This window comes from Theropithecus gelada, chromosome 5, assembly GCF_003255815.1.
Source record: "Theropithecus gelada isolate Dixy chromosome 5, Tgel_1.0, whole genome shotgun sequence".
Taxonomy (NCBI): Eukaryota; Metazoa; Chordata; class Mammalia; order Primates; family Cercopithecidae; genus Theropithecus; species Theropithecus gelada.
Window position 1 is genome coordinate 39,570,942 of NC_037672.1, and position 12,707 is coordinate 39,583,648.

At 44.2% G+C, this 12,707-nt stretch overlaps 1 protein-coding gene and 1 pseudogene across 4 annotated transcripts in view; both read right to left on the reverse strand.

Moving 5' to 3' along the window:
• Positions 1-12,429, reverse strand: part of RBM47 (RNA binding motif protein 47) — a 206,562-nt gene extending 194,133 nt beyond the window's left edge. The window contains exons 1-2 of one of the 3 annotated variants that reach the window (XM_025384907.1): positions 12,333-12,429; positions 12,017-12,175 (exon numbers count right to left, since the gene is read on the reverse strand). The gene's annotated coding sequence lies outside the window, so the exon portion shown is untranslated. Of the gene's footprint in view, positions 1-10,964; positions 11,436-12,016; positions 12,178-12,332 lie in introns of those variants that run through there. The other 2 variants (XM_025384908.1, XM_025384909.1) reach the window with 2 other exon arrangements.
• Positions 3,597-4,996, reverse strand: LOC112624423 (annotated as a pseudogene). The gene has a single exon (XR_003119397.1). The product of XR_003119397.1 is annotated as a 60S ribosomal protein L4 pseudogene (transcript).
• Positions 12,430-12,707: the final 278 nt, after the last annotated feature.

Sequence of the window (12,707 nt, forward strand, 5' to 3'; positions counted from 1 at the left end):
ACCCCCCGAAAAAAAAAAAAAAAAAAAAAAAAAAAAAAAAGAAGTCCTTTCAATGTGTCTAGTTTAAGTCATTTAATTCATATTTACTGGTTCTATATTTTGGTAAATAATTACCACCAGCTGCCTCTACATAGTATATTAACAAAGACAAGTCTAATTTAACATTTATATACTATTCATTTTTTCTTTTGTTTTACAAAAATTTTTTTAATAGAGAAAGGGTTTCGCCAAATTGCCCAGGCTGGTTTTTAACTCCTGGGCTCAAGTAATCCACCCACCTCGGTCTCCCAAAGTGCTGGGATTACAGGCGTGAGCCACTGTGCCTGGCCCCCCATTCATTTCTAATGTCCCATTCAGTACATGTGATAAGAAATAAGATGATTTGCAGAAATAACTTTGAACATTAGCTCTTTGTTTATTAGCCGTATAATTTGTGTGTGTATTTTTTGCACTCCTCAACAAATTGTGATGATGTCTTCCAAATCAATTTAGAAGGAAAAAAAAAATCCAAATAATTCTAAATCAGCCACAAACCATGATTGACAACAGTCATAAATAACTACATCCAGGCTCTTCATCTACTCTCAGCAGACTTTATGTACTATTGCCTTTTTTTTTACTGCAAAGAACCTTCCTGGAGTCTGTACTACCTTCAAGATGGTTTGTAGGGTCCCCAAGCCACAGGAGTCTACCAGCAACTGAGGAAGCCCTTTTCAGTGAATTATGGATCTAAACAAGGCAAATGAACACAGAGAGGGAAACTGTGCCTCCCAAGGCCAAGAAAAGCAATTTTGCCAAACCTAGATAATTGTCCAAAGGAGAGAACGAAGCCAGGGCTAGCAAACAAACATGACAGATCAGAGAATTGTTTTGCCATTTGGTAAAAGGCAAGATCAAGTATTTGTATAAAGGTTCTGGGGAAAAATTAAAGACTCAAACAATGACTCTAGCACTTCCATTTCATGCCAGGTTAAGACAAAAATACCTGGGCCGGGCGCGGTGGCTCACGCCTGTAATCCCAGCACTTTGGGAGGCCGAGGCGGGCGGATCACAAGGTCAGGAGATCGAGACCACGGTGAAACCTCATCTCTACTAAAAATACAAAAAAATTAGCCGGGCGCGGTTGTGGGCGCCTGTAGTCCCAGCTACTCGGGAGGCTGAGGCAGGAGAATGGCGGGAACCCGGGAGGCAGAGCTTGCAGTGAGCTGAGATCCGGCCACTGCACTCCAGCCTGGGCGACAGAGCGAGACTCCATCTCAAAAAAAAAAAAAAAAAAAAAAAAAAAAGACAAAAATACCTAATTGAGCTCTACAACCAAGAACAATCTAAATGGAATCCTGTAGCAGCAATTGACACTTGTGAAAACCTCAAAGGTGAAAAGAGGTATTTAAGACAATTTGTCTTGACAGTTACTCTCAGAACAATCATTAATTATAATTAAATGACAATAGAAAAGGTGATAAACAATATAGTAACATAAGTCAGTCAAGTATCTGTAGAGCATGCAATTCACAAAACAGGTTCAAAACAGAGGGCTATACATTTAGATGTAAATCACAAAAAGATTGCCAAAGAGGAGGCTTTGATTTGGAAACAGGGAAGCTCTGAAATGGGGAAGTGCTGAAATGATTGCAACATCCCCACATTTGGCCCTGCCTTGCACGTTACTTAGTCATCAGCCTCCATCAAGGACTTGTGGTGGCAGAGAAAATAAACCACAGAAAACATGGCAGCCTCCTAGAAGAGGTCTGGGAGAAAACCCATGCTCATTCAGAAAGGTATGTTCGTGGTTGTATTTCGAGTAAAACGCTTTCAGTCACACTTGAAATGTGTAAAAGCCTGTGTGTCTTATTCATTTATTCAACAAATATTTATGGAGCACCTACTCTGTGGCAGACGCTCCTCTAATGTGCTTTGGATATATCAATGAATGAAGTAGACATTCTAGTCAGGGAGAGACAGACAATAGGTCATACAATTACATAGCATGCTACAAAGTGATAAATACCAGAGAAAGAGCAGGGTAGCGACACGGAGGATGCGGGCAGGAAGGAGGAATTGCTGTTTTAACTAGGAAGAGGCAGAGCAAAGACTTGAAGGAGGCGAAGGAGTGAAGCATGGATATGTCTGGGGATGATGGTTCAGGCATCAGGGGCAGCCAGTGCAAAGGCCCTGTGGTATGAATGTGTTGGGCACACCCCATCAAGAAAATGAGTGTGGTTAAAGCAGAGGGACTAAGGATGTGTGTGGTAGCAGGTGAGGTTAAAGAGGTGATGGGGCTTAGAAATAAAGTCACTCACTGGCTTTTGAGTGAGATAGAAAGGCTCTAGAAAGTTTTCGGCAGGGGACTGATACGATCTGACTTCTGTTTTAAAAGAGTCACTCTGGCCAGGTGCGGTGGCTCACGCCTGCAATCCCAGCACTTTGGGAGGCCAAGGTAGGCAGATCGCTTGAGGCCAGGAGTTCGAGACCAGCCTGGCCAACATGGTGAAACTCCATCTCTACTAAAAATACAAAAATTAGCCAGGCGTGGTGGTGCACATCTGTAATCCTAGCTACTCAGGAGGCTGAGGCAGGGGAATCACTGGAGCCTGGAAGGCAGAGGTTGCAGTAAGCTGAGATCATGCCACTGCACTCCAGCCTGGGTGACAGAGTGAGACTCTGTCTCAAAAAAAACAAAGTCACTCTGGATACTAGGTCAAGAAAGGAGTGTGCACGGAGAGCAGTGAGGACAAAGGTGGAAGCAGGGGAGCAGATAAGCAGATTCTGCAGACGCATCCACCCTTCTGACACTAGCTCTAGCCAATGGAGAAAAGGCAAGACCTTTCATACATGACTAGGGTGTATGAGAACATGGGTGTTACCATGTAATTTCAGGGTCTGTGTGCCTCCTGCAGTTCCCACCAGAGAAGTGACTCCTAGGTTTCACACTGGGCTTGTCTGTATCACATGAGCTGGCAGTTTCTGTTTACTCATTGGCAAATACCTTGAGGTAGATCCTGGAGCCCACAATGTAGAGCAAAAAGCAAAGGAGGTCCCTGAGCCAAACTACTGTTTGCACCAAATGGGAAGGGCTAACTTGTTATTGGATTTCTCTTTGCTCTGCAAATAGGATTTCACTAGAGGCAATTCTTCTAATACTTCTTCAGCCACCTGTTCTTCCTCATCTTTTCCTTAACTAAGAGTACACCGTCAGCCCACCAGAAAAGCCACACTGCTGTGACTCATTGATATTCACCTGATACTGCCCTTTCACTCCTGGATTTCTTGGCTGACTCTCCGTAATTTTTAGAGGTGAGATCTCACTATGTTATCCAGGCTGGAGTGCAGTGGCTAGTCACAGGGGCAATCATAGCATACTAAAAGCCTTGAGCTCCTGTCAACCATCGATGTTCCTGCCTCAGCCTCCCAAGTAGCTGGGATCACAGGCATGAACCACCACACTCAGCTCTTCACTCTCCCTAATTTTGAGAAAACGTACTTTTTTCCTTCTAATAATGACCTAATAAGTTTTTTCTAATTATGAAACAACGCACTTTTTTCCTCCTCATCATCGCTTATTCGCAACTCTCAGACTTTTTTTTTTTTTTCCCCTCCTCACTGCCTGTATGATCAGGTCTTTATTCAAAAGAAGCTGTCCAAAATAATTTGACCTTTATGGAATAATCAAATGTAAGAGTTTATGCAGCAGGTTGCTTTTCCTCTGGAGTAGGTTTCTTTTCTGCAGGCTTCTTTTCAGGGGCTGGTGTCTTGGTAGCTGCTGCCTTTTTTCCCACTAGAGGCTTCTTCTGCTTCTTCACACCAACAGCAGCCTTCTTTCCTTTCTTACCCACCACAGGCTTCTTGCCTGCAACCGCCACCTTCTCATCTGAGTTGGCTTCTAGTGCTGCTGCTGCAGCAGCTGCCCTATCCACCCGGAGCTCGGGATTCCTGGCCTGGCGAAGAATGGTGTTCCGGTGCGTGGTCTTTGCACATGGGTTTAGCTTCAACATGATTCTCAGGTTTTTCAGTGGGTTCTTCTTTAGGACTCTGCGATGAATCTTCTTGAGTGGTGCTCCAAGGGCTCTTTGGATCTCTAGGCTTTTCAAGATTCTGCTAAGATCTGTATTAATCATCTTGTGCATGGGAAGATTGTAGTTACCCTTGAGGGAAGCGGCTTTACGCCAAGTGCCATACAATTCATCTAACTTCCGGAAAGCACTCTCAGTCCAAATGCAGAAACGTCCCACATGCCCACCAGGAGCAAGCTTCAAAATGTTCAGTTTGCTTCCATTAAGCAGAGTAATTCCAGGGATGTTTCTGAAGGCCCTGATGATACCATTATCCTCATTATAGATGATGCCCGGCCCCCTGTGCTGGATACGGCGACAGTTTCTCATTTTGCCTTTGCCAGCTCTCATTCCCTGAGAGGCATAGACCTTTTTGATATCATTCCAGGCTTTAAGTTTCTTAAGAAGCAAAACAACTTCCTTGGTTTTCTTGTAGCCTTCAACTTTATCTTCAACTACCAAAGGAAGTTCAGGAACTTCCTCAACACGATGACCTTTAGACATGACCAGTGCTGGCAGGGCTGAGGCAGCCAGGGCAGAACAGACGGCATATCGTTTTTAGGTTGTGTACCCTCTAGGATGCCAGCAGCGCCAGGTTTTGGTTGCTGCAAACATTCGGCCTCCACGACACATGTTTCCAAAAGCACCCTGGCCAGAGCGGTGAGTCCCACCACCTCCAACTGTGGGAATTTGAGCCACAGCTCTGCCAGTACCCCAAGACTCAGCACCGGTCTGATGACCTGCGAATTCACTGACAGTGTAGGGCTGTTGTTTTTGCGCAAGTTGGTGTGAACAAAGTTCACAATATCTGGTCGAATAGGAGCCTTGAATACAGCAGGCAAAGTGACATTTTTGCCAGATGACTCCCCCTTTTAGGAGTACACCGGTATCAGTGGGCGAGCACACGCCATGGCGGAGAGAGGAGACAGCCACGCTCCTCTCAGCCCAGCTGCTGCCATAGGAAAAGCCTCTCAGCCTTTTAAAGGATATTAAAGAGCAGAAAAAGAGGTATAAAGTTGTTTGCTTGTTTGTTTGTTTGTTTTTGGATGGAGTCTTGCTCTGTCCCCCTGGCTGGAGTGCAGTGACGCAATCTTGGCTCACTGTTACCTCCACCTTCCGGTCTCAAGGGATCCTCCCACCTCAACCTCCTGGGTAGCTGGGATTACAGGCACGCACCACCATGCCTGGATAATTTTTGTATTTTTTGTAGAGATGGGGTTTTGCCATGTTGCCCAGGTTGTTCTCAAACTCCTGGGCTCAAGTGATCCACAGGCCTTGGTCTCCAAAAGTGCTGGGATTACGGGTGTGAGTGACCAAGCCTGGCCCAGATTAATTTATTTAATCCTTATAATAACCCTGTGAGGTAGGCATTTTACAGTTGGGGAAACTGAGTCACGAGGTTTTCTTTTTTAGTTAGCCTGCCTAAAGTCACGTGTAAGTGGCAGAACTAAGATTGGAACCAAGGCAGTCTATGCTCCTAGTCACTCTGCTATGGAGTGTGAATTTAGTATGAATAGCCATCCTTTCCCCAAAATCTGCATCTTTAGCTAAATCCCTTTTTTTTCTCTCCATGTGACCAAACTTTGCTGATTTCCCTGATAACAAACTAGCCCGCAGAGCTGAGCTCTCCTCCATGCCAGCATGCTGCAGTCTTTTACAATCTAACGAAATTCTAAGGTTAAGCCACAACCACCTCACTCTTCCCTGGACAAGTCTAAAATAGTAAGATCATCCTCATGGAGAAATAGATCAGAGATACGAACTGGTAGAACATAAAACAAAAACAGAAAACCACAAAAACATTAGGCCATTGCATTTTCTGTTAATAAAAAGTTGCAGTGCCCCATTGAGTTTTCTATGTCACCAAACCCTCCCAGTTGTAGTTACACAAAGGCAACTTTGTCTTGAGAAGGCTACTGGGAAGATGGGCCTAATCTTGGCAAGGGCTTGGTGTACCGAGAACCACGTTATTATTTTTAAAACTAAATGACAACACACAAAAAGAAATATTATTTAAGCCACCTTTTCTTTTTTTTTTTTTTAGACGGAGTCTCACTCTTGTTGCCCAGGCTGGAGTGCAGTGGCACAATCTCGGCTCACTGCAACCTCCGCCTCCCAGGTTCAAGCAATTCTCCTGCCTCAGCCTCCCAAGTAGCTGGGACTACAGGCACCTGCCACTATGCCCGGCTAATTTTTGTATTTTTAGTAGAGACAGGGTTTCACCCTATTGGACAGGCTGGTGTTGAACTCCTGACCTTGTGATCCACCCACCTTACCCTCCCAAAGTGCTGGGATTACAGACATGAGCCACCGTGCCCAGCCTAAGCCATCTTTTCAAAAGTCACCGTGCTATTATCTTCACCAACGTGGAACCCTAGTTTTTGAAACATGAATGATTTACCTGTGCTTACAAGGTTCAACTATACATTTTCAGAATAGGAATTAAATTGATCTAAGAGAAATAACACCTGAAAAAACCCTGTCCATTCTGTACTTCTATACTTTTTCTTTTTCTTGGGGCACGTGAAATGCTTTACAAACATGATTGAGCCAGGTCTCGGTGCTCTGAAAGGTAGATACTTTTTATTATAATTTTAATACGCTGGCATTTCCTTGGTCAGGTACAGGCATCCTGTTCCTGTTTCAGCTGCACAATGCCCTGCATTCATTGTACACTCACTCACTGCCCACTGGTACATATACTTAACTCTTGCTCACCCACATGTGGATTATCCATAGCGTCTGGGAACAGGTTGTCTTCCACCCCAGTTGGTGGGTACTCAAGGCAAAACTGACAATTCATCGATGCAAGGCACAGTCAGGAGGCCAAAGCTGTCAGCAACTCCCCTTTCATTCAATGTACACCCACCAGGAACCCACTATGGTCTCTGTGCAGGGCCACCATGTTCATGAGAACCACAAACATATAGCATCCCCAAAGACAAATATCGTGATTTGGGGAGACTGGATATTCTTTTCTTGATTAATGTGGTTGAGTATAATCTATAAATAAAGCATACATTTTTCAGAACCAGAAATCTCCTGAGACCAAAACATTGATATTTTCCTAAAACACAAAGGGTTTTCAGGGTTACACTAGCACTCTGTTTTCTCTTGATGTCATCTCCCTGAAATGGCCTTCAGAAAAGCAGAGATTGTGCTTTTGACTTCTAAAATGACTCCACTCTAAAAGCTTTGATAGGGTGTACCAAAAGAGCTACTATAGTCACAATCACTTCTATGTGATCAGCTTATTTATGTATTTTATTTTACAAACACATAAACCATATGCATCTAGACACACCTACAAATCGTTTTTTACATAAACTAAGTTCCTATGATGACAAAAATGGAAGATTCACAATGACAAAAAAAGACTTCTCCTATTAAATATGTAAGTTACTTAAATCGAGCTGCAATTCTTTTTTTTTTTTTTTCCTTAAACCACACAGAAAGTAGAGGAAAGGCAGAGAGTGGGAGTATGGTTGAAGGGTTTGTGCCTTTTGTAATCAGTTTATTTTTGGTTGTACCAAGAGATGATATCTTGAATTCATTCAAACTAGTGTCTATTGCAGTACACTAGGAACATTTGAATTACAAAAGGGAGGAGGAGCTTCTACTTCTCACAGTTGCTAGTTTACCTGCAATCCTTTGAGGGCATTGGTAATCTCCATGTGAGCTTTCTGGTAAATTCCACACTAGGACCACATTCAGAACTTACCTGTTTCTTGGCCATTTATTCCTCTAGACATTCTCTCCCTTTCTACTTTCACTGGAAAATGAAAGTTTTCCTCCCCCACACCTTTTTCAGAGCAAAAGATACGAGATCCTTAAAAGAAGGTGGTCATTGACTTCAAGCGGAGGAGATCGCCCTCCCCACTGCCTCTCCCCTGATACAGACGCTGACAGAATAGATGGGGAAGCAACTATGAGAGAAACAGAAACAATCAGAACTCCAGCTCAGACGATCTCAGGAGTTTTACTGACAGGATGATTCAGGACCACACACAAAAAATGGCAGGGTGCCATTTTCCTGAATCTCTCCAGCATAAGATGGAAACAACAACTTGAGGTGGCAACTGAGCAATTAGTTACTGATCACTTCTACAACAATTCTCTGGAGGCTCCAAAGGCCTCCTATCTTGAAACCCAAGTCATCTCTGCATTGCTATTATTGAAAATATTTATCCAGTTGCTCTTTGAAGCCATTACTTGGAGCAGTAATGTTGGGACTAACACACACCTTTTATGATATTAAACCAGAAAATCAGCATCATCATTAAGACACAGAGACTGGCCGGGCGCGGTGGCTCAAGCCTGTAATCCCAGCACTTTGGGAGGCCGAGGCGGGTGGATCACGAGGTCAGGAGATCGATACCATCCTGGCTAACATGGTGAAACCCCGTCTCTACTAAAAATACAAAAAACTAGCCGGGCGTGGTGGCGGGCGCCTGTAGTCCCAGCTACTCGGAGGCTGAGGCGGGAGAATGGCGTGAACCCGGGAGGCGGAGCTTGCAGTGAGCCGAGATCGCGCCACTGCACTCCAGCCTGGGCGACACAGCGAGACTCCGTCTCAAAAAAAAAAAAAAAAAAAAAAAAAAAAAAAAAAAAAAAAAAAAAAAAGACACAGAGACTGTTCCCAAGAGGGAAAGAAAATATATCTCCTAATCAGGCCAGTAGCTGAAACACTGCAACATAACCTTTAGCTTGGAATCACTGTGACAAGCACTTAAAGCTGCATTTAATGTCTTCATTGCAACTTCATAAAAGTTTGGCACCCAAATTCTACCTTCATTCTAACCATACCCTTTCTGCTAAGTCTCATGAATCCCAAACTTAAACCCTCTTCAGAGTAAGTTATTTTTCCCCAGAATAATGTATCTTCTGGGATAACCTAATGACAGTTTTCCTTGCGCCTGGGTCCAATTTTAAGAAAATCTGCCACCTTCATCCTTGTATCCACTCCCCTGACCTTTTCTGATAAATCAGGAGACTTAAGATGTGGAGGTGGAAACTTACTGAAATAGCCAAATGCTTTTCTATAGCAATGAAAGCTCAGTCATTTGGGATATGATTTAATCTTGAGCTTCAGAGCAGAATTTGAAAAGCAAATTAAATCCTTTTGTAAGAAAATAATTTCGCCTACTTTAACCCAATCTTTTAAAAAAATCATTAGGTAGAACAGTAAACCAAATAGTCTAATATGAATGTTCTTATCATGTGAGGAAAAAAAATATGAACAGTCTTTAACACTGGTTAGAGCAAGTGTATAGAACATGTGTCCAGAAGCATGTAGTTCCCTTGCTTTCTGTCTTTATTTCATCCTCAGTATCACCACTGCTTTGGGCAGAATTCTTTCAAAATTTAGTTTAAAGCAGCACAGTGGGGGAATCAAAAATAAACATGTTGACTATTAAAAATACAGAGATTGGTACAAAAAAAATGATGATGATGAATTCTCAATCCTACAAACTTCTGTAAATGCAAAAACCAAGAGGAAGATAATAAATCTTTAATAATTGATTGATATTCAGAATATCTTGATCTAATTAATTTAAGCATGGCCTACCTAGCCAGGTAAAGGACGGCAGAGCTAGGCTTATTTCTTCATTTGACACATACTGAAAGTTAATCACGAAGCTAGGTGCTTGGGAAATTTCTGAGATCCCATTCTTCCAGTGTGCAGTAATTGAGTCAAAGAGGCCAACAGTATGTATATCAGAACAAGATGAAGGGTAAAGCAGACCAGAAAAAAATATTAAAACCCAAACCATCTCTTCCTTTCTTTTTTTCCTTCTGTTTTCCTTTCAGACTGGGTTGATTTTAGTTCCCTCCAAGACTTCAAGTCAGCAATCTGACAAAGATCATTGTTTAAATGAATAGCAACACAAACTCCCACAAAGTGATCTCTTCTTATCCTCTAGGTTGAGTACTTTGGTTTATCTAGAGGTTGTGTGTTACGCCGCTGACCGTTAGAATTAGCACCTGCAATTCTCAAACGCTCTGGATCTAATTGCCAACCTTTTGAGCTCAAAACTTCGGCAACCCCTTCATGTTGGGTTGCCAACCCTTTGCTTTCCCTCCCCTGAGAAATTCGTATGACCTTGCCTTAAAACTTTGAAAGAATACATTTTTTAATCTATATTCCTGCTAAACAAAACAGTGAGTCATTAAAATACCACCAGAAAAAAAAAAAAAGGTTTGATTTTTAGTTCAGATCGGTAATGGCCTGTAAGGACCTTGGTGGTATCTTCCTATCACTTATGCCTTGGGACAGTACCCAGGAGTGGCTGAACTTTTACCTAATTAAAAAATGAGTCATTTATTTGAAAAGTTCCACTTCCATTTATTTTATCTGATTTCTTAAATATCCGGTCAACTGCTAATTTGTCAGATGTCATAATTCATCAGCCCTACCCTTTTCTACAGGTTGAATTTTTAATTTGAAACAACTACACCTCCACCGAGTGTTACTTTCAGAGGTAAATTACTGCAGGAAGACCCCCCTCTGCCCTGGTTAACACTTAAATGAGATGCCTCCTGTCCAGGACGCTTCCTCAATCTCACTGTAATAATCTGAGTCTAAAGTCACCTGTGCTTCTGGGCGGTCCAATCATGTATTTTCAAGAGTGAAAAAAAAATCAGTTTCTTTTATGGAAAAAGATTCATCACTACAGGAAACACGATGGGGCTGACTGTAATGATTATCTGCCTTCCCAGAAGCTGACCCTTTTCAAACCTTTTTATAAACACTTTATTTCCCACTAAATATACCAAGAGACAGAAGGTGAGTGATAGCATGAGGGATAAGGGCTAAAAAGAGAAGAAAAAGAAAAAAATATATACTTCAAAAATTGGGACCCAAATGTAAGATTAAGGGACAATAGTTAGAAGGAATACCAAAAAACACCTTACCTTTCCTTGTTAAGTTTTTGGAGCCGCCCACTTCAGAAATTAACACCATTCACAGCCCAGGAGCAACATAACACAGCTAGGAAGTCACCTACAACATCTTCTCGTCCGCCTTCTTTTTAATGTAAAACCAAAATAAGGAGTGTCCAGCGACTCCCCACCGCGCCGCTTAAAGCAACAGAGCGTTTTAGGCTTAACTCCCAGGCTCTGGGAATTCCAGTGGGTCAGAATTGCTTAACCTTGGAGACCTGCGGAGAGAAAGTCTCCAGGAGGACCGCTCCCCAAACCCTGGTTTCTCTTTATCCCAAGCTGCACATTCCACAGTGGAAAGCGGGAGCGGCGACCCGAAGGCAGCGAAGTTCTCTCGAGCTCAGCTCCCGAGGCCGGGAGCGCGCGGCGGTTCCACGCGCAGAGCGGCGCCGGGTCCCGGCTGCGTGGGGCGCTGCGCACCGGAGCGCTCAGCGTCTGGTCTGCGGGCCCTTCCCGGTTCCCTCCCTCTCTCCTCCCGCCGCCCGCCCCCTGCCGAGGCCATCCGCCTCACAGTAGCAAGGTTGTGTCTCGTCTACTCCCTTCCCTTAAACTCACCAAACCAGATTTTTACTCCCAACACCGGCAACTTCCCGTAAATCTGCCCTGAAATTTTATCCTGCTCGCTGAGCCTCCCCTGGCTAAAGGCCAGTGCCACATTCCTCTTGTTTTTAGGAGCACAGATACCTTTGCTGAAGGTTCAAAGAAAATCGGCCTTGATGGCAGAGATTGGGGGACTTGACCAGACGGACTTCTATCCCCGCCCCAAAAGTCACATGCCTTTCAGACACCCAGAAGTGGCACCTGCTCCACCTGGGGGCATCTGTCCCAGTCAGACGCTCGGCCCCCTTCGGGCTGTTGGAGAAACCCAGCCAGAACCACGTTGGAGGAATTAGGAACCTGCTGTTGAATTTCAAGCCGATCGGAACCACCCCGTTCCCCTGCTTCCCCCCATAAAGAAGTCGCTGGACGAGGTGGGATCTCCGCGACCCCCGCGTGCCCGAGGAGAGCTCCTGGGGAGTCCTTACCTGGGGCCGAGCATGGCTTGGCCGCACGCAGGCAGGAGCGTCACGCGGACGGGGCCCTGACCTTTGCTGGGGCCTTCGCAGCAGGGCCTGGGGCCTGGGCGCTGCTCGTTCAGAAGTGGCTCATTTTAATGCGCTCTGACCTAGAGTTACGAAGGGTTTCTAGAAAGGGAACAAAAAAACATTGCATTTAGAAACAGCAGCCAAGCTCTCGCTTCACCTTGCCTGCTCTCTGGGGAGTTGGCTCGAACCCCCACCCCATCCCAATCCCCAAGAAACCCAGATGTCCGCAATCCGCGCCCCACCCCCTTCGCCTTACCTGTTTATACAAGAGTTAAGGAGCCTCCCGCATTTCAGTGGAGCGCTAAGCCTGTTTGTAGGCGCGGAATGGGCCAACAGGAATCTAATTCTGTGACTAAACAAACGAGAAGAGGAAGCAGGCACCACCAGGAACCTAAAACAGAGTTGTGATTTCGGGTTGCAGTGTCATTCAGCTGAGGGGAAAAAAAAATACCGGGCTACTTTAGTGAAAGAATGTTCCAAAAATGGTTCTTTGCTGGTTGAGTTAACACATGCAAAGAGCTTAGAATGGTGCCTGGCACATAGTGTTAGCTGCCGTTATTGTTGTTATTCTTATTATTATTTACATTATGGCTTTTTTCTGAAGAAGGGGCGTGTGGTCAGAGTTAGACAT